This window comes from Oncorhynchus mykiss, chromosome 16, assembly GCF_057628025.1.
Source record: "Oncorhynchus mykiss isolate SJ-2025 chromosome 16, ASM5762802v1, whole genome shotgun sequence".
In the NCBI taxonomy this organism is placed as follows: Eukaryota; Metazoa; Chordata; class Actinopteri; order Salmoniformes; family Salmonidae; genus Oncorhynchus; species Oncorhynchus mykiss.
Genome location: NC_143037.1, coordinates 59,355,280 through 59,376,304, shown reverse-complemented (window position 1 = coordinate 59,376,304; position 21,025 = coordinate 59,355,280). Strand labels below are relative to the sequence as shown.

Sequence of the window (21,025 nt, the reverse complement as noted above, 5' to 3'; positions counted from 1 at the left end):
TTGTTGTTGTTTTTTTCACATTTATTTAACCAGGTAGGCTAGTTGAGAACAAGTTCTCATTTACAACTGCGACCTGGCCAAGATAAAGCAAAGCAGTGCGACACAAACAACAACACAGAGTTACACATGGAATAAACAAACATACAGTCAATAATACAATAGAAAAAGTCTATATACAGTGTGTGCAAATGAGGTAGATTAAGGGAGGTAAGGCAATAAATAGGCCATAGTGGTGAAATAATTACAATATAGCAATTGAACACTGGAGTGATAGATGTGCAGAAGATGAATGTGCAAGTAGAGATACTGGGTGCAAAGGAGCAAAATAAATCAAATAAATAACAGTATGGGGATGCAGTTGTTGGATGGGCTATTTACAGATTGGCTATGTACAGGTGCAGTGATCTGTGAGCTGCTCTGTCAGCTAGTGCTTAAAGCTAGTGAGGGAGATATGAGTCTCCAGCTTCAGTGATTTTTGCAGTTCGTTCCAGTCATTGGCAGCAGAGAACTGGAAGGAAAGGCGGACAAAGGAGGAATTGGCTTTGGGGGTAACCAGTGAAATATACCTGCTGGAGCGTGTGCTATGGGTGGGTGCTGCTATGGTGACCATTGAGCTGAGATAAGGCAGGGGTTTACCTAGCAAAGACTTATAGATGACAGTGGGTTTGGTGACGAATATGAAGCGAGGGCCAGCCAACGAGAGCATACAGGAAACAATGTTGCAGATGTCTGTAAGACAGACAGCAAGGTTTATACAAATCTCCACTGTTGAAAACTGAATGTTAGTCAAAAGGAAATGTGAGATAATGCTTTTTATAGTGGAGATCAAGTTTATACAGTGCATTCAGAAAATATTCAGACCCCTTGACCCCCCTTTTTTCACATTTTGTTATGTTACAGCCTTATTCTAAAACTGATTCAATTGTTTTTTTCACCTAATCAATCTACACACAATACCCCGTAATGACAGGATTTTAGAAATGTATAAAAAAAAAATGTAATATTTACATAAGTATTCAGACCCGTTATTCAGTACTTTGTTGAAGCACTTTTGGCAGCGATTACAGCCTTGATTCTTTTTGGGTATGACGCTACAAGCTTGGAACACTTGTATTTGGGGAGTTTCTCCCATTTTTCTCTGCAGATCCTCTAAAGCTCTGTCAGGTTGGATGGGGAGCGTCGCTGCACCACTATTTTCAGGTCTCTCCGGAGATGTTAGATCAGGTTCAAGTCCGAGCTCTTGCTGGGCCACTCAAGGACATTGAGACTTGTCCCGAAGCCACTCCTGTGTTGTCTTGGCTGTGTGCTTAGGGTTGTTGTTCTGTTGGAAGGTGAACCTTCACCCCAGTCTGAGGTCCTGTGCGCTCTGGAGCAGATCAAGAGATCAAGGATCTCTCTGTACTTTGCTCCGTTCATCTTTCCCTCGATTCTGACTAGTCTCCCAGTCCTTGCCACTGAAAAACACCCCCACAGCATGATACTGCCACCATCATGCTTCACCGTAGGGATGGTGCCAGGTTTCCTGCAGAGTTTAATCTTGGTTTAATCAGACCAGAGAATCTTGTTTGTCATGGTCTGAGAGTCCGTCAGGTGCCATTTGGCAAACTCAAAGTGGGCTGTAATGAGCCTTTTACTGAGGAGTGACTTCTGTCTGGCCACTGTACCATAATGACCTGATTGGTGGAGTGCTGAAGAGATGGTTGTCCTTCTGAAAGGCTCTCCCTATCTCCAAGGAGGAACTCTAGAGCTCTGTCAGAGTGACCATTGAGTTCTTGGACACCTTCTTGATCAAGCCCTTCTCCGACAATTGCTCAGTTTGGCCGTGCGGCCAGCTCTAGGAAGAGTCTTGGTGGTTCCAAACTTCTTCCACTTAAGAATGAGGCCACTGTGTTCTTGGGTACCTTCAATGTTGCGGACATTTTTTGGTACCCTTCCCCAGATTTGTGCCTCGACACAATCCTGTTTCAGAGCTCTACGGACAATTTCTTCGACCTCATGGCTTGGTTTTTGCTCTGACATGCACTGTCAGCTGTGGGACCTTACATAGACAGGTGTGTGCCTTTCCAAGTCATGTCCAATCAATTAAATTGACCACAGGTGAACTCCAATAAAAGTTGTGTGACATCAAGGATGATCAATGGAAACAGGATGCACCTGAGCTCAATTTCGAGTCTCATAGCAAAGGGTCTGAATACTTATGTAAATTAGGTATTTATATTTTTATTTGTAATAAATTACCAAAAATTTCTAAAAATCGGTTTTCTCTTTGTCATTATGGGGTATTGTGTGTAGATTTGATGAGGAAAAAAATATTTAATACATTTTAGAATAAGGCTGTAATGTAACCAAATGTGGAAAAGGGGAAGGGGTCTGAATACTTTTGAATGCTCTGTAAATTGCCCGGCTGTGCTGATGAGAGTGGATAACGCAGTCAGATGGACCAGAGTAAATAGGCATTTTAACGTGGTTACTTGAGGAATAGACAGCGGCTGGAATGCGGTTTTAACCAATCAGCATTCAGGATTAGACCCACCCGTTGTTTAGTATACTACAACATCAGTTTAACTGAATATGGATGTTGTGTTGGTTGGTTGAAGGTTCCAGGCAGGTTCCAGATTGTTCTTCAGCTGGTTAACCTCTTCTTGCTTTGAGTAATGGCAGCTGGTTTAGCAGGCTTTGGCGCTGTGGCTATGTTGACAGGGATGTTGGGTTTGGTATTTTATTAGGATCCCCATTAGCTGTTACGAAAGCAGCAGCTACTTCTTCTTCAAGGACTACATGAATAAAAAAAAGGCACACATAGCCTACTGTGACTCTGGCTCCTTGTAGACAAACGTCTGGTCCTTTCTGCACTCCACAGCCAGGAGGAAAAGGCTCTCGTACACTTTCTTCACCACCTACTGCTTCTACCTCTTGCAGAAGATTTGTTTTTACTGAAAGTCTCCTGGAAAGACATGAAGGATGTTTAACCAAATCATATCGCCAGATAGCAGTTGGCTAATTACATTGATGTGCTTTGGAATGTCTAGCCAGCGCATTATGAAAGCTAGCAAGCTAGATTTTGGATTTGATTAACAAATGTATACTGAACAAAAATATAAATGCAACATGTAAAGTGTTGCTCCCATGTTTCATGAGCTGAAACAAAAGAGCGCAGAAATGTTCTATACGCACAAATACCTTATTTCGCTCAAATTTAGTGCACATTTATTTTTACATACTTCTTAGTGAGCATTTCATGTTTCAAGCATGGCTTTTCTTACGATCCTAACAATTTACGTATGGATTTTCTTACAATCCTAACGATACATACATTCAACCTTTTGGCAGCTATCTCACTCCATAGTTCTGCGCCAGCCTTTACCCACTTTTACCAGTCTGTTTGCATGCTCTGCTCCCTCTATATGCCAAGATGCCCCTCCCCTTCCCTAACTGAGGCTATGATCTAACTGCAGCCAGCCTCCCCCTCCACTGTCCCTCCACCCCTCTCTCTAACTCTCCCACTCACTCACTCACTCACACACACACACACGCACGCACGCACACACACACACACACACACACACACACACACACACACACACACACACACACCTTTTCACTGCTCTGCATAGTATTTTTGATCAACAATCGCAAGTGGAACATGAAGACTGGGGGCTGTGTCAATACCAAGACATGTATTCTGTTCTGGCAGAAGAGGAGAGGAGGGAGGAAGGGTTGTTGATCTATCTTGTGCTTCTGACCTCTTTTCTCTACCCTCCTCTATGGCTCTCTCTGCTCTTCTTTCTCACTTTCTGAACACAACACTGATCTAGAGACAGTGGGATAATGAAATAAGAATAAAGGCTCTACACTCTGTCTTAGATCAACAGCACTGTTGTTCTGTCCTCTGTGATCAGGGACATTCAAATAAACAAGCAAAGAAAGAAAAAAATATGTTAAGAAGAGGTCGAAAAAAGAGAGGAAAAACCCTAGAAACTGAGAAGCAAGCCTCAGATCTTTACAGTCATATTCTTGGAATGGATCAAAGTTCACCAGCAGTCTTCGCCGTGTTCTGATTGGCTGCAGAAAGGTGAAATTAAAACCACTGTAAACTTTTGACCGCGCAGGAACTGGAGAAGAACGCCCAACACTGAAGCGGGAGCGCGCTTCTCTCTCTCTCTGTCCCTTTTTCTCTCTTGTTTTCTCTGTTCTCTCATTCACCGTCTATGTCTGTCTCACTCTCTCTGGCTTTGCTCTTTTCCAGTCTCCCCCATCCTTCTGTCTCCCTCTCTCTCTCTCTCTCTCTCTCGCTCTCTCTCTCTCTCTCTTTCTGGCTTCTCTCTTTCTCTCTGTCCCTCTCTCCTCCATGAATTGGTGGCGCGCTGCATGCAGCCCTACAAACAAGAGAGAGGGAGCGAGAGGCACAGAGAGAAGGAAAGAGCTGGGGGAGGGGTAGAGAGGGAGGAGACAGCAGGAGAGGGGGGATGGGGAGGGAGAGCGAGGTAGAGAGAGGGAGAACAGGAGAAGAGCAAGGCAGAGAAGAGGAATGCAGCCTTTTTGACTGCCATAATGACACAAACTGGTCCCTATTAAAAGATAAATAATCTAAAGGGAAGAGGAGAAGGCAATGAATGTATAAATAGAAGTGGAACTGAGGGTCTGGGCTCCGGCAAGTAGAGCGCCAGGGCGCTAATGTTTTCTCTCATTACACCTCAAACGGTTTGAGGGGGTCTCGAGTTGGCTGATTTAACAAGGTTTCATGAGCTAACTAGAAGAGCAGCCCTCTCCCTCCTTCTCTCTCACTGGCTGCTTTGATTCCATGTGTAAGGCAGAGGGCTTTAACTGTCTGCTGCTCTTCGCACAGGGAGGATGGCACGTTGACATGTTTATCAGGTGATTGAAGTAATCCGTTTTGGTTTGGATGAAGCAGTGGTATGAGCTGAGGATTGTGGTGATGTTCACTATTCAGCATGGTACAGGTGGGACAAGGGGATGATCGAAACTGGAGGGAGACCAGGTAGATGAAGAGGCGGAGGGGGGATGAAGAGAGGATGGAGGGGGCACAAGATGGATTTGGAAGGATTTTGGTTTATCCCAAAGGAGGAAACAGTTACAGGTGAGGAGGTAGTATCTACAAAGGAAACAAGAGGAATGGGAGGAGAGGGGAAAATTTGAAGAGAAAGAGCGAGACGAATGGAAAAAATAATACTGGTGGGAAGAGGGGAATGTCGAGTTAAACAGAGGGAGAGTGAAACAAAAAGGGATGTAGAACCGAGAGACGGAGAGAATGAGAGAGGCAAATCCATTTGCACGTTCACACGCGCCTCAGCCATATGCACAAGTGTCCCAAAGCTGAGTGAGTAAAAATTATGGAGGGTGTAGCGGCTCATTAGACCTCCCCCAATAACCACTTCGACCCGAGCCAGCAACACTGCCGGCTTCAGAGCAAAGTGGAATCCCATAAGGCACTACATTATTTTTGAGTTTGTGCAATTTCACACAAAAGAATGGAGAGGTGTGACTAATTATATGTCATGTGCTTTTGTTTGTCATATTTCGAGACTTGACACATGTAAAAGATGAAATAGCTCCCAAATGAAATGTTTAACTGTTACTGAGGTTTATATCTGGTAAAACGACAGGGGGGGATTTGTTCATTAGAATTTCATGCTTATTTTATTTTTTAAAAGTGGTACATGAATTGCATCATTCAAGTCACAAGTCTGTCCTGAAGTTGATGGGTTTATTGATCCCCTCGCCATTCTCTGGAAGTCACCCTCCACGAGTTTCGTCAGCAACACGTGACCACCAATGAAGTTGGTAGGGGCGAGGGGGTGGTTTGGGATTCACAAAGACAGAGAGATATTTTCTCTTCCCATTCCCTCAGCACAATAGCACCATATGGTCAGAACGTATAAAGCTCTCACACTCTTACTCTTCTCTCTCTCTTGCCAGATTGTTTTCCTCTCCTCCACCTCTACAGCTCCCCCTCTCCCAGCAAATTACCTCACAGCCCATTAGATAAGGAGCAAATGCACACACGCACACACGCACACACACATATCCCATTAGGTAAGCAGCATCCCCACCACCGACATGCGTGCACACTCACGTGTCCCCCATGAGATAAGGCTCACCCCCACAAACATATATTGCACATGCACACAAACACACACACACACACAGCCTGTTAGATAAGGGCCCCATCCCCCCTCTAATGGGAAAGGAGATTAATACAGACAGAAAAAAAGATTTCTCAAGATGTCTCTCTCCCCTTGCTTAGCTCGGCCCGGTTTAAATATTTAAAGCCAAAATTATATTTTTCTTTCCATTGTGCAGTCATGGAATTGACTGCACAATTTTGTCTGATGCTAATGTGTGTCTGCTGAGAAGGTAGGGCTGGGGAAAAGTCAAATGCATGCAGGTAGGGTAGATGTTGGATATTTGTATGTTTTAAATACAGGTTAGTGTGTGTTCTTTTCTCTTGATGTGTGTTGTGTGTGTGTATTGATGTATAGGCTATTGATTTTCCAACAGTGTGTGTGTGCCTATGTATACACGCTTAAGTGTGGTTTTGCGGGTTGCTATGCAGTTTGTGTGGCTCTCCAGCAGTGTGTGCTTTTGTCTGTGGTAATGATGGATGGCAGACAGGAAGCTAATGTGATTTGGATGCTCCTCCAGGAAAAAAGTGTTTGTTGTGTGCGTGCGGCTGACTGTGTGTCTGTACTGTGTGTCCGTACGTATCTGTGCGTGCGTGCGTGCGTGTGTGTGTGTGTGTGTCAGGCTGTTGAAGGCTTTCTGCCCTACCTCTAGATAGCTGAATCTGCAATGTACACCCTCCTCTACCTCCCTCTCTTTTTCCTCTCTCTCTCTTGACTCTATCTTGTTTATGGCCCTTACAATGCCGGAGTTGTAGGTTGAATTCCCACCGGGGACAAGTACAAAAATGTATGCACTCACTACTTTAAGAGCATCTGCTAAATGACTAAAATGCAGTGTAGTTATGTAAGCTAAATTCAGCAAAAAAAAAAGAAATGTCCTCTCACTGTCAACTGTGTTTAATTTCAGCAAACTTAACATATGTAAATATTTGTATGAACATTACAACATTCAACAACTGAGACATAAACTGAACAGGTTCCACAGACATGTGACTAACAGAAATTGAATAATGTGTCCCTGAACAAAGGGGTGGTCAAAATCAAAACTAACAGTCAGTATCTGGTGTGGCCACTAGCTGCATTAAGTACTGCAGTGCATTTTCAGATTTACCAGTTCTTCTGGGGCGAATGTTCCTGGCCCTAGCCCTCTTCGCTGGCCATGGCAGAACACTGACATTCCTGCCTTGCAGGAAATCACTCACAGAACGAGACGTATGGCTGGTGGCATTGTCATGCTGGAGGGTCATGTCAGAATGAGCCTGGAGGAAGGGTACCACATGAGGGAGGAGGATGTCTTCCCTGTAATGCACAGAGTTGAGATTGCCTGCAATGACAACTAGCTCAGTCCGATGATGACACACCACCCCAGACCATGACGGACCCTCCACCTCCAAATCGATCCCGCTCCAGAGTACAGGCCTCGGTGTAACGCTCATTCCGTTGATGATAAACACGAATCCGACCATCCCCCCTGGTGTGACAAAACCATGACTCATCAGTGAGAGCACTTTTTGCCAATTCTGTCTGGTCCAGTGACGGTAGGGGTTTGTGCCCATAGGCGACCTTGTTGCCGGTGATGTCTGGTGAGGACCTGCCTTACAACAGGCCTACAAGCCCTCAGTCCAGCCTCTCTCAGCCTATTGTGGACAGTCTGAGCACTGATGGAGGGATTGTGCGTTCCTGGTGTAACTCGGGCAGCTGCTGTTGCCATCCTGTACCTGTCCTGCAGGTGTGATGTTCGGTTGTACCAATCCTGTGCAGGTGTTGTTACACGTTGTCTGCCACTGCGAGGACGATCAGCTGTCTGTCCTATCTCCCTGTAGCGTTGTCTTAGGCGTCTCACAGTATGGACATTGCAATTTATTGCCCTGGCCACATCTGCAGTCCTCATGCCTCCTTGCAGCATACCTAAGGCACGTTCACTCAGATGAGCTGGGACCCTGGGCATCTTTCTTTTGGTGTTTTTCAGAGTCAGTAGAAAGGCCTCTTTTTAGTGTCTTAAGTTTTCATAACTGTGACCTTAATTGCCTATCGTCTGTAAGCTGTTAGTGTCTTAACGATCGTTCCACAGGTGCATGTTCATTAATTGTTTATGGTCCATTGAACAAGCATGGGAAACAATCTTTAAACCGTTTACAGTGAAGTTATTCTGTGAAGTTATTTGGATTTTTACGAATTATCTTTGAAAGACAGGGTCCTGAAAAAGGGACGTTTCTTTTTTTTACTGAGTTTATATATGGTGGACCCAGTGTCTCTGTTTGTCTGAACGGATAGCTCAGAGTTCTGTATGCTGATCTGATACGCTCAACGTTTGTCAGATATGGCTGAAAATAGAATGGTTCACCCAACCTGAAGGCCTTTTTTCTGTCTTGCTCTCTCTCTCATTCTCTTTCTCTCTCTTACTGTTCCTCCCTTCTGTCTTGCTCTCTCATTCTCTTTCTCTCTCTTACTGTTCCTCCCTTCTGTCTTGCTCTCTCTCTCATTCTCTTTCTCTCTCTTACTGTTCCTCCCTTCTGTCTTGCTCTCTCTCTCATTCTCTTTCTCTCTCTTACTGTTCCTCCCTTCTGTCTTGCTCTCTCTCTCATTCTCTTTCTCTCTCTTACTGTTCCACCCTTCTGTCTTGCTTTCTCTTTCATTTTCATTATCTGAACTTTACTGAGAGTTCAAACTTTTTGGGGACCTTAGTCAACATTTTAACTGACTGTGGTTATAATCAGGACATACCATGATATCTCACTGACAGATCAGGAGCCATATTATTGTATTTGGATAGTAACCGTATCCGTTTTCGTCATCTCACATTTCAATTCTCTAATGTAAGGATAGTTAACCACCTATGTATGATGAATGTGTGTTAGGCTGCAGGTTAGGACAAAGGGAGAACAGTTTCACACTCACTATGGATCCTCATGTCAGATCACATTCCGTAGTAGCATATCAACCTTTCAGTGTTTGTCCTGTTGTCAAAGTTAATCACTTGATAATGCTAGGCTGTAGGAGGCAGGTTAGGATACTCTGTTAATCCCTTTAGAAAGATGTAGTGTAGCTCACTGCTCTTTAAATAACCCAAATTCTGAGAAACTTTGGATCGTGGCAAATCCTAAGTGATTTCATCAGTGACACAACTATGCTTACCTAGTGAAATAACAATGTTACACAACGCTGTCTGATGCTCTCGCTAACATCTCACTCAGGTGTAAAAGGAATGTAGGGTAATGGCGTCATTTTGGAAAACAGATTTCTGATATCTTAAAGTTTGTGTCTTTGGTTTGGTTTAGCTGTTAGGTGGAAGATAGGCGAGGAAGACAATACACAGAGAGAGGGGGAGGGAGGGGGAGAGAGTGAGGGGGCGGGAGAGAGAGAGTTCCTATCGCTCTGATGCTTTCTGACGTGTCTCTCTTCTGTTGCCATGGCAGCAGAGTGACCATCAAGGCAGGGTTATGGGGGTGGGTGTGGTTTATTGATTGACCTATTACAGTAATGAGGTCTGAGTAGCCTTCTGTGTACACACGCACACACACACACACACACACACACCACCCATGGAGCTATAAAACAACCGCCCGCCTGCATATGCTTAATTATATTATAAATAGGCCCACCAGAATGTTTGGACACTGGGTAATTTTCCCGGGGAGGAATATCATTATCCTTTTCTCCTTTTGCGAATCGTTAACTTACTCCCTAAATTACAGCGTTCAATCACTTTCTTTCTGTCTCCCACTCTCCCTTTCTTACCACCCTCTCCCATCCTTCCCTCAGTGTGCAAGCAAAAGGAAAGCTATGTGTAACCCTGTGGCCTGGTCATGTCTTTACAAGGCTTTACTGTACACATGCTACACAATACACTTAGACATTGTGTACGGAAGGATTATGTGTACATGACTCATGAAGTTCAACTTGGTTTTTTGATAACCCTTTCTTTTCGGTTATGATATGATATAGAAGTTGTCTGGCTCTTACCTCAAGCCTCACCTAGGTGATAGAGGTGATGTGTGTTGCATCACACAAACACACAAGCACGTGTCTCGTCACATTCTCGGGTGTTGTTCTTCAGGGTTCAGCTGAAGGTGACAGCTGAGGACATGTGTGCTTTTGCCCTCCTTATCTTATCTCGGCTCTGCTTGTGGCTCCAGAGCAACTTTACAGACAGACAGTCCCAAATTACACACTGGAATGTGTCCCTTTCTACAACAGTTATTCTCTCGCTCTCTCTCTCTCTCTCCCCTCCACCCCCTTTCCTCAGTCTGTAACAGTGCAGGTGTTGGCACTAGCAGCACTGTGCACATTCAAATGCTCAGCACATGGCTAGCCTCAGGTTTGGCTCAGTGCAGTTCTATTGTTGCACTACTCTACACAATGGATTAGTTTGGACCGCAGTCAGTGGCTTCAGCAACTCTTGTGACAGTTGAACTCCAGTTGCCCCAGTATTGGGAAGCCAAGGTGGCTAGTAAACTAGCCAATCGGATTGTAGATAAGCTCAATGACTTACTTATCCTGTTGTGGATAGACCTTTTGCTTTTGCGTGTAGGATGACAACAGTAATATCTGACTACAAAACTATTCTTGTTCTGCAGAAGAGTTTCTACCACCAACCTGTTTCGCTACTTAGGACTGATAGATGCACTTGGAGTCTTCTCTGTATATACAGTGGGGTCCAAAATGATTGGATCCCTTGATAAAGGGACTGTACCAACTGGATACCAAGAAATTGGGGGCAAAAAAAATAAAAGGTTAATGATGCCGTTGTTGTTTAGCAAACTCCAGGCAGTGATATGGTCAGATAACAGGAAAATAGAATTCACCAATGGTGGGTTTAATAATTTGGACCCCACTGTATATAAATAACTTGACTGTTGAGATAGGTTAGGGCTGCTGGAGTTGCGGTAGGTACTGTAGGTTCTTGGAAGGGATGACTCATGCAAAGACCTATTTTTATTTTTAGTAAATGTACGGTCGTGGCCAAAAGTTTTGAGAATGACACAAATATGAACCTGCTGCCTCAGGTTGTATGATGGCAATTTGCATATACTCCAGAATGTTATGAAGAGTGATCAGATTAATTGAAATTAATTGCAAAGTCCCTCTTTGCCATGCAAATGCAATGAATCCCCAAAAAACATTTCCACTGCATTTCAACCCTGCCACAAAAGGACCAGCTGACATCATGTCAGTGATTCTCTCGTTAACACAGGTGTGAGTGTTGATGATGACAAGCCTGGAGATCACTCTGTCATGCTGATTGAGTTCGAATAACAGGCTGGAAGCTTCAAAAGGAGGGTGGTGCTTGGAATCATTGTTCTTCCTCTGTCAACCATGGTTACCTGCAAGTAAACACGTGCCATCATCATTGCTTTGCACAAAAGGGCTTCACAGGCAAGGATATTGCTGCCAATAAGATTGCACCTAAATCAACCATTTATCGGATCATCAAGAACTTCAAGGAGAGCGGTTCAATTGTTGTGAAGAAGGCTTCAGGGCGCCCAAGAAAGTCCAGCAAGCGCCAGGACCGTCTCCTAAAGTTGATTCAGCTGCGGGATCGGGGCACCACCAGTACATAGCTTGCTCAGGAATGGCAGCAGGTAGGTGTGAGTGCACCTGCACACCCAGTGAGGCAAATACTTTTGGAGGATGGCCTGGTGTCAAGAAGGGCAGCAAAGAAGCCACTTCTCTCCAGGAAAAACATCAGGGACAGACTGATATTCTGCAAAAGGTACAGGGATAGGACTCCGATTGTTTGGGGCATCCGGAAAAAAGCTTGTCCGGAGAAGACAAGGTGAGCGCTACCATCAGTCCTGTGTCATGCCAACAGTAAAGCATCCTGAGACCATTCATGTGTGGGGTTGCTTCTCAGCCAAGGAAGTGGGCTCACTCACAATTTTGCCTAAGAACACAGTCATGAATAAAGAATGGTACCAACACATCCTCCGAGAGCAACTTCTCCCAACCACCCAGGAACAGTTTGGTGACGAACAATGCCTTTTCCAGCATGATGGAGCACCTTGCCATAAGGAAAAAGTGATAACTAAGTGGCTCGGGGAACAAAACAACAATATTTTGGGTCCATGGGCAGGAAACTCCCCAGACCTTAATCCCATTGAGAACTTGTGGTCAATCTTCAAGATGCAGGTGGACAAACAAAAACCCACAAATTCTGACAAACTCCAAGCATTGATTATGCAAGAATTGACTGCCATCAGTCAGGATGTGGCCCAGAAGTTAATTGACAGCATGCCAGGGTGGGTTGCAGAGGTCTTGGAAAAGAAGTGTCAACACTGCAAATATGGACTCTTTGCATCAACTTCATGTAATTGTCAATAAAACCCTTTGACACTTATGAAATGCTTGTAATTCTACTTCAGTATTCCATAGTAACATCTGACAAAAATATCTTAAGACACTGAAGCAGCAAACTTTTGGAAATTAATATTTGTGTCATTCTCAAAACATTTGGCCACGACTGTACAATGCATTCAGAATTTTTGTTACGTTACAGCCTTATTCTAAAATGGATTAAATCTCTTTTTTCCCTCATCAATCTACATACAATACCAGCAATATTCGTCCTAGAGCTGGCCGCCAGGCCAAACTGAGCAATCGGTGGAGAAGAGCCGTGGTCAGGGAGGTAACCAAGAACTCGATGGTCACTCTGACATAGCTCCAGAGTTCGTCTGTGGAGATGGGAGAACCTTCTAGAAGGACAACCATCTCTGTAACATGCCACAAATCAGGCCTTTATGGTAGAGTGGCCAGACGGAAGCCACTCCTCAGTAAAAGGTACAGGACAGCCTGCTTGGAGTTTGCCAAATGGCACCTAAAGGACTCTGAAACCAAGATTGAACTCTTTGGCCTGAATGCCAAGCTTCACACCTGGAGGACACCTGGCACCATCCCTATGGTGAAGCATGGTGATGGCAGCATCATGCAATAGGGATGTTTTTCAGCACCAGGGCCTGGGAGACAAGTCAGGATTGAGGGAAAGCTGAATGGAGCAAAGTACAGAGAGATCCTTGATGAAAACCTGCTCCAGAGTGCTCAGGACCTCAGACTGGGGCGAAGGTTCTCCTTCCAACAGGACAACGACCCTAAGCACACAGCCAAGACAACGTAGGAGTGGCTTCGGGACAAGTGTCTGAATGTCCTTGAGTGGCCCAGCCAGATCCCAGACTTGAAACCAATCCAACATCTCTGGAGAGACCTGAAAATAGCTGTGCAGCGACGCTCCCCATCCAACCTGACAAAGCTTGAGAGGATCTTCAGAGACGAATGGGAGAAACTCCCCAAATACAGGTGTGCCAAGCTTGTAGCGTCATACCCAAGAAGACTCGAGTTGGTAATCACTGCAAAATGTGCATCAACAAAGTACTTAGTAAAGGGTCTGAATACTTATGTAAATGTTTTTTATTTGCAATAAATTAGCAAAAACATGTAAAGACCTGTTTCTGCTTTGTCATTATGGGATATTGTGTGTAGATTGATGAGGGAATGAACAATTTAATCTGTTTTAGAATAAGGCTGTAAAGTATCAACATTTGGAAAGAGTTAAGGGGTATGAATACTTTCCGAATGCAGTGTAAATGGATGGTTGATGGCAGCCACAATAGACACCCTGGGTTGCTGCCTGCTAGCAGCGTTATTTCTGTTCTCAGGACCGCCTGGGAGAGGAGTTATTTTAACCATGTCCTAGATCAGATCTTATGGCATAGCAATGACGTTCAGAGAAGTTCACTAAGGCACATACAGATCTGGGACCAGTTTTGAGTCCCTTTTTATCTCCCCCTGCTCTTTCTCATAGGAGTGGCTCTTCTGGTTATAGCGTTTGTTCTAAACATGGAGTTAGTCAGAATAAAATCTTTGCTCTCTGCAGTGTTCATTTGTTCACACTGAATAGACTACTCAAGAAAAGCATCCAATGAAGGCACTAACTGTCTCGCCAAATGATGCTACTCCCTTTCTGATTAGGTATTAGGTACACAGTACCATGGAGATGGTCACCCACGCCCCGTGTGGTGAATTGAGAGTCAGTGGTCCATTTTTATGAACGGGAGAGAGCATTGATTTTAAGAATGCTTTTGTGGAGCTGAGCTGGGCTGTGGACATTTTTTTTTATTAGCCTCTGTGGTGTGATTTGTTAAGGGGAGGCGAGGTGCCAAGATGTGGCTTGGTTCCTATTCTGCTAGTGTGTAAGTGCCGGTTCAGTTGGAGGGGACTGGTGCTCAGCTAAAGCAGAGTCACCCAGAGTTCTCACACGTACACACACACACGCACGCGCACGCACGCACGCACACACACACACACACACACACACACACACACACACACAGTGTAGCTGTATGTGGGCCTTACTGGGCTGTTTGTGTGTGCTGGCTGATGCAGACACTGTCTCCCTTATTCTGGGCTAGAACACAGAGAACACAGAAACCGACAAAAAGAGAAACATACATAGTTCCACTATAAAGGACAGAAATGATATGGCGAGAAGGAGAGAAGAAAGAGATGAATGCAGGAAGGGAGGGATGGACAGGGGAACAGAAAAAAATACTCAGTGAAAGAGGTAGAAGGCAAATTAGAAAAATAAACAAACAGTGAGTTAGCTGAGAGACAGAATGGGTGAGTTTGTTACTGTATGTGCTAGAGTATCATTGGCCCCTCTTCCTATGTAGTTTGCTCGCTACACAAATGGGCTGTTATGTTATGAATGTGTTTTGAATGAGGGTGTGTCTGCTGCCTGCCGTTATGCGACATCATGCCACAGGCTTCACCTTTCGCTCTGCATACGCACTGCAGAAAGACTCCCAGGTGTAAACAGCACATAGACTTCCATTGACTGAGACTGATCTTCCCATTCTAACACTGGCTCCTTTCCAGGGACAGACAGACTATGCTTTCCTGTTGCATCTGTAGCCTGCCTGCCACTTACTGTCGGACTCTCCAATTTACTCTCCAGATTTCCCCTCAGTTCCAGTCTGAGATTTTTTTACATTTTTTAATATTTCACCTTTATTTAACCAGGTAGACCATTTGAGAGCAAGTTCTAATTTACAACCACGACCTGGCCAAGATAAAGCAAAGCAGTGTGATACAAACAACACAGAGTTACACGTGGGATAGACAAACTTAAACGATCCAAGTCATCTCTCTCTCCTCCCCTCCTCTTCCACATTCTCTCCATAGCTGAGACTTGGGCTATGTTGTTGAGGCCAGACGTGGCTGACAGGCAGACCCACTGGAAAGACTGTAAATATTGAGGAGAACAATAATTTATCTGTCTTAAAATCACTTTGGACTTCAATGGTGTTTGTTTAACGAGACCAAGGTGAGATGAATAATTTTGTGATTTGTTTGGTTACAGTGGGGCAAAAAAGTATTTAGTCAGCCACCAATTGTGCAAGTTCTCCCACTTAAAAAGATGAGAGAGGCCTGTAATTTTCATCATAGGTACACTTCAACTATGACAGACAAAATGAGAAAAAAAATCCAGAAAATCACATTGTAGGATTTTTTATGAATTTAATTGTAACGTTCTGAGTGTGATGGGTGAGAAGTCAGGCGCAGGAAGCAGAGAGTTCAGGGGAGTGCTACTTTAATGCACAAAAAACGACGAACATAAGCCAACCCCACGAAAACACAGGGCGTATAATACAACAAACGCCCCAAACAGGGGGACTTAAACTGTCCAGCAAAACCCACGAAATGGGAAAACACGTAACCCATAGACGTGCACACAAGTTTACCCAAAACAGAAGGTCACGATAATTAATCCCGCACAAGGAACCAGGCGGGCCGGCTGACTAATAAAGCCTCACTAATTATACCCAACTCAAAACAGGTGCACTCAATAAACGCATAAGGAGGGGGAGGAAATAATCAGTGGCAGCTAGTAGGCCGGCGACGACGACCGCCGAGCGCCACCCGAACGGGAAGGGGAGCCACCTTCGGTCGGAGTCGTGACATTAATGCAAATTATGGTGGAAAATAAGTATTTGGTCACCTACAAACAAGCAACATTTCTGGCTCTCACAGACCTGTAACTTCTTCTTTAAGAGGCTCCTCTGTCCTCCACTCGTTACCTGTATTTTGCAAATAAATTCATAAAAAATCCTACAATGTGATTTTCTGGATTTTTTTTCTCATTTTGTCTGTCATAGTTGAAGTGTACCTATGATGAAAATTACAGGCCTCTCTCATCTTTTTAAGTGGGAGAACTTGCACAATTGGTGGCTGACTAAATACTTTTTTGCCCCACTGTATATGCTGCTGCAGCGGCTTCATGCACATACACACGCGCGCACACACACACACACACAGTCTGTTTTATAGTTAAATCAAAGGCACTCTTTTCTGCAAGGTGCAATTGAGAAGTAGAACGAGCTAAGAGAGTGTAAGAATAGGAGATGAGGGCAGGAGAGAGGGTCTGGAAAAGGCCTCGGCGAGAGCGTGCCTCAGTGCTTATGAGCTGAACACACACACACTCAATGCATCTTAACCTCATTCTCAATGCTCTTATAGTCAAGGCCTAACGTTTATACAAGCACCACAGGCAGTTAACTAGTATTATTAGCTCTGTTCTGAACGGCTTTACTAATACGAGCACAATGACACATTAATGATCCCACTGAAGGCCTATCTGTCCCCGCCCCTTAAACTCTCACTGAAAGTTCCCCTTTGTCATGGACATGCCATAAATCCACTCTGTTTAAGCAATCACTCTTTCTCTCACTCCTTTTCTATCTTTCTCCCCTCTCAATTAGTAGGAAACACATCGGCTGAAGGAGGGCCTTTGTTGGTTTGTGAGGGCCCATACATCACCCAAACTAGCGACCCCCTGACAGCCCCCATCTGGTCCTCATCACGGGGTGCAGCCAACGGTCAGGCTGGATGATGCATGGCACACAGGCACGCGCTCTCAAACACACACACACACAGACACGCGCTCACAAACATACACACACAGGCATGCGCTCACAAACGCACACATGTACACTCTAGGGTTGGGCGATTTTACGGTTGTTTACTTACTGTTAGAGGCCAAGAAAAAAATACTTTGAGAATCTCCACCGGGATGGTGAGGATGGTGAGTTAAGACAATCAGAAATACTATCAGATCCCCAAATGGGCACATTAATAGGCCTACATTTGCATGCAGGCCAGGTAGCCTAGGCCTACTTCTATGTATTATCAGATGCGTGTCCAAGATTGACAGGAGCGCTCCAAACAAAATGAAAAAAAACAAATGTAGCCTAGGGTGTGCGCTCTTCAAACAACGTGTCCACTCCTAAAATGACAACAGTAAGACTTGAATAATAATACATTGAACACAATAACAGAAATGACCATAACCAAACAAATGTAGATTAGAAAGGATGGGAATGAACTGTAAATGTACTACTGATGATACTGGTGTGCCATCCCTGTGGCCTCAGCAATGGAGACAATCGTGAATCAGACTGGTGTCACCTGTCCTGTGCCATAATTGTTTTACATGTATTTGCCACTGCTCGACCTGTCGACCATCAGCCTATCGACCAAGCAATCGACCAGTCGACAACATGGGGTCAGCCCTAGTTTCACGTGTGTTTCGACCTGTCCCCAAATTAATAAAGTTAGTTCACAGTTGGATTTGATAATTTTACCTGCGTTTCATGATCTTCTCTGGTGTGGATGGAAAAATGAACACACACACGCGGAAACACGCGTGGCTGGTCTAGTCACCATGTCCTAGTCTCGCTCTAATACTTCTGGACTTCCTTCCAACTCATATCACAACATCCTTTTTCGGAATAAGGATGTTGTGTGTGCACGTTCTCTAACTGAAAGCACACAGTGAAATGTCCCTGTTCTCAGACCCAGACCCAGACCCAGGCTGCCTCCCTCATGTCTTCGGCTCCTCATGTTAATGCTGTCTCTTGGGCTGTCATTAACAACTTCATTAATACCAAGCCCTGTGTGTGTGTGTGTGTGTGTGTGTGTGTGTGTGTGTGTGTGTGTGTGTGTGTGTGTGTGTGCGCGTGTGTGTGCGTGTGTGCGTTCTATATACTCCAGGGTATAATACCAGTAGACCAGTCCAGGACCATTATCTGCAGGAGAGAAATTGTCTCGTCCACTCTAGGCTCCGTCACAAGGTGGGTCACGTCATCTCACGGCTGTTGGTATGGTTACCTGTTTTGGTGGACTATCGTTTGTTGTAGAAGGAGTTCAAATGTTTACTTTTTGCTTATCTGTTGTGGAACATGTTTATTTCTTTTTGCTCATCTGTTCTGGAACACAACATTCTTTCTGATCCCCCTGGCCAGACCATAGAAATTGAGCAACTCGAACGGACATGGTAATATAGAGCGAAGGTCCATTGCTTTGGGAGCCATTTTGGATTTGTCATATTGAATTTCAATGGTACAGGTTTAAGCAAGAGAAAGCAGGGGGTGGGAGATGTAGAGAGGTAAAAAGAGGGAAGAGCGAGGGAGAGCAGATTTAGAGGTAGAGAGAGAGCGAGAGAGAGAGAGAAAGGTGGAGAGAGAGAAAGGTGGAGAGAGAGAAAGGTGGAGATAGAGAAAGGAGAGAGAGGCTGAGATGGAAAGGTGGAGAGTGAGCGAGAAAGAGGCTGTTGGGGAGACAGCAGGAGAAATCAAATTATTCCCCCTGCTCTGCCTCCCATAGAGACAGAAAAAAGCATTTATCTGTACCCTAGTCTGCAGGTGACAGCAACACACACACACACACACACACACACACACACACACACACACACACAGGAGGAGGGGAGGCAGGGGATGGATGATTATGGAGAAGAGAGGGATAGTGGTGGTGTAGGAAGAGGTGGGGTTGAGTGAGATTATGTCTATAGTACAGAGGTGGTATTGAGAGAGGAGGGGAGGAGATGAGTAAATCAGGGCAGGAGAGGGAGGAGAGAAGGATATTATTTAGAGGAGAGGAGGTGGATAGGGAGGAGACAAGAATGCTTATGGAAAGGAGAGGGTAGAGAAGAGGAGTGGGGGATCTGCAGGTGAGTCTGGGATTCTGCTGCATCATGTCACACTGACTTAGATCAGCAGGAAGACTCCTCTACCCATGATGCCTCAGTCAGTCCTGTATATCAACCATTCTCTAGTATCGACCCAATGCGTTATGTATTATGAATTTTTCCTAACTTTGTCCCAACGTGGGCTAATTACAGTGGAGGTCACCAACCTGACTACAGCCAGTCATTGACTACGTCAGCATGGCTGTAGACTGCAGGTCTGTCTGTTGTGTTCCTACTGGAGTTTTACATGATCTGGCCAGGCCGCGCTGCTCTTCTGTTTTGTCAACAGAGATTATGAAAATGGGGCTGGCTGTCTCTGTCTGTATCACCTAGCCTCACAACTCCCTGCCCCCGCTAACCACAAACCACCGCACCGCCCCCTGCCCGCCCACCTGCCTGCTTGCCCCCTCTCGCACCTGAAAAACAATGAGAAGAGAGACACTTATCTGAAACAAGGAAGCCTCAGTCTGTCTCGTCTGTTTGTCTCTCCCAGCATTAGGCTAGTTGTTAAATGGACAGGGAACCAGTGGCCATTATTAACCCTCTCCTTGTTGCCATGCTCAGGTCACTCTGTGTTGACGGGCTCTCATTTTCACTCAGAAAATAAGAGGGACCCAATTGAACTCTAAAAAGGTAATGTACTGTAGCCCCACTTTTTGCAGTGAAATCCTATAAACCAGTTGTGTAGGTAGGTAGGTCATTGATGGTGTGCTTCTCATGGTGAAAATGCATTTGAAATGGGTGGTATCAGTGGAGATTGCTTGACTCCTTTAAAAAAACTGATAGTGCTTTTTAGTACAGATATAGTATAGTACAGATATACCTCATTACAAAATCAAGTCACAGAGATCATCAGTCGGACACTGTTGAGACATAAATGTAGACGGACCAAGAGAAATCTCCATATATAGTTGAGTTTCTATTATTCCTTTTCTACCTCAGTGTGTTTTGTCTGTCTGTCTGTCTGTCTGTCTGTCTGTCTGTCTGTCTGTCTGTCTGTCTGTCTGTCTGTCTGTCTGTCTGTCTGTCTGTCTGTCTGTCTGTCTGTCTGTCTGTCTGTCTGTCTGTCTGTCTGTCTGTCTCTGCCCAGTAAGCCATTTTAGACACTTGTTTGTTTGTTGCACTGGGTCATTCTTTATATGACTCATGTTAACGTGGGAGGCTGGTTTGAGGCTGTTTTGTTTTGAGTCAGAACAGAGATAGAGAGAAACAGAGACTATTTCTCTCTATTTCTCTCTTGTTGTTTCTGACTGAACTTGTTGTGCTACCTTACACACACACACACACACACACACACACACACACACACACACACACACACACACACACACACACACACACACACACACACACACACACACACACACATACAGCTAATGTTACTGATCTGATTGAGTGGGAAGTCAGAGAATGTCCCTCAGTACAAAGTCCTCATTGCAAAGTGTCGTACCATGGGTTGGGTAAACAGTAATACATTTTGGCTCCCATACACAGACACATGATCAAGAGACACTCAGACCTACCTATGCACACGACACAAGCTACTCTCTCTCTCCCTCCCCCATCCCTTCATCCTCTGCCTGCATAGCGTCATGCCTGTAAACAGCTGCCTAATGGCTCTCAAACACACAAACATCATCAGTCATGAGAGAGCTGCTCGTTTGGGCCCCATCCTCCACCCTAAATCATTCATGCTAATTTTCTCAACGCACACACACACACACACACACACCCGTGCTATTACAATGTTGGCTACATCTCCAGCACTGTTCCTGGGCACCCTTTCTCTGTCTGTCTGTCTCTTGTATTTCTCGTTCTGTTTCTCTCTCTTTCAATCTGCATAAACATTTTGTCTCTAAACTAC

At 44.8% G+C, this 21,025-nt stretch overlaps 1 protein-coding gene across 3 annotated transcripts in view; it reads left to right on the top strand.

Annotated features, from left to right (window-relative positions):
- Nucleotides 1-21,025, top strand: part of LOC110492379 (nuclear receptor coactivator 3) — a 113,520-nt gene that overhangs the window by 47,422 nt on the left and 45,073 nt on the right. The window contains exon 2 of one of the 3 annotated variants that reach the window (XM_036947354.2): nucleotides 18,186-18,265. The exons of 1 other annotated variant lie outside the window; for it this stretch is intronic. The gene's annotated coding sequence lies outside the window, so the exon portion shown is untranslated. Of the gene's footprint in view, nucleotides 1-18,185; nucleotides 19,795-21,025 lie in introns of all 3 variants that reach the window. One more of the 3 variants, XM_090203524.1, reaches the window with a different exon arrangement.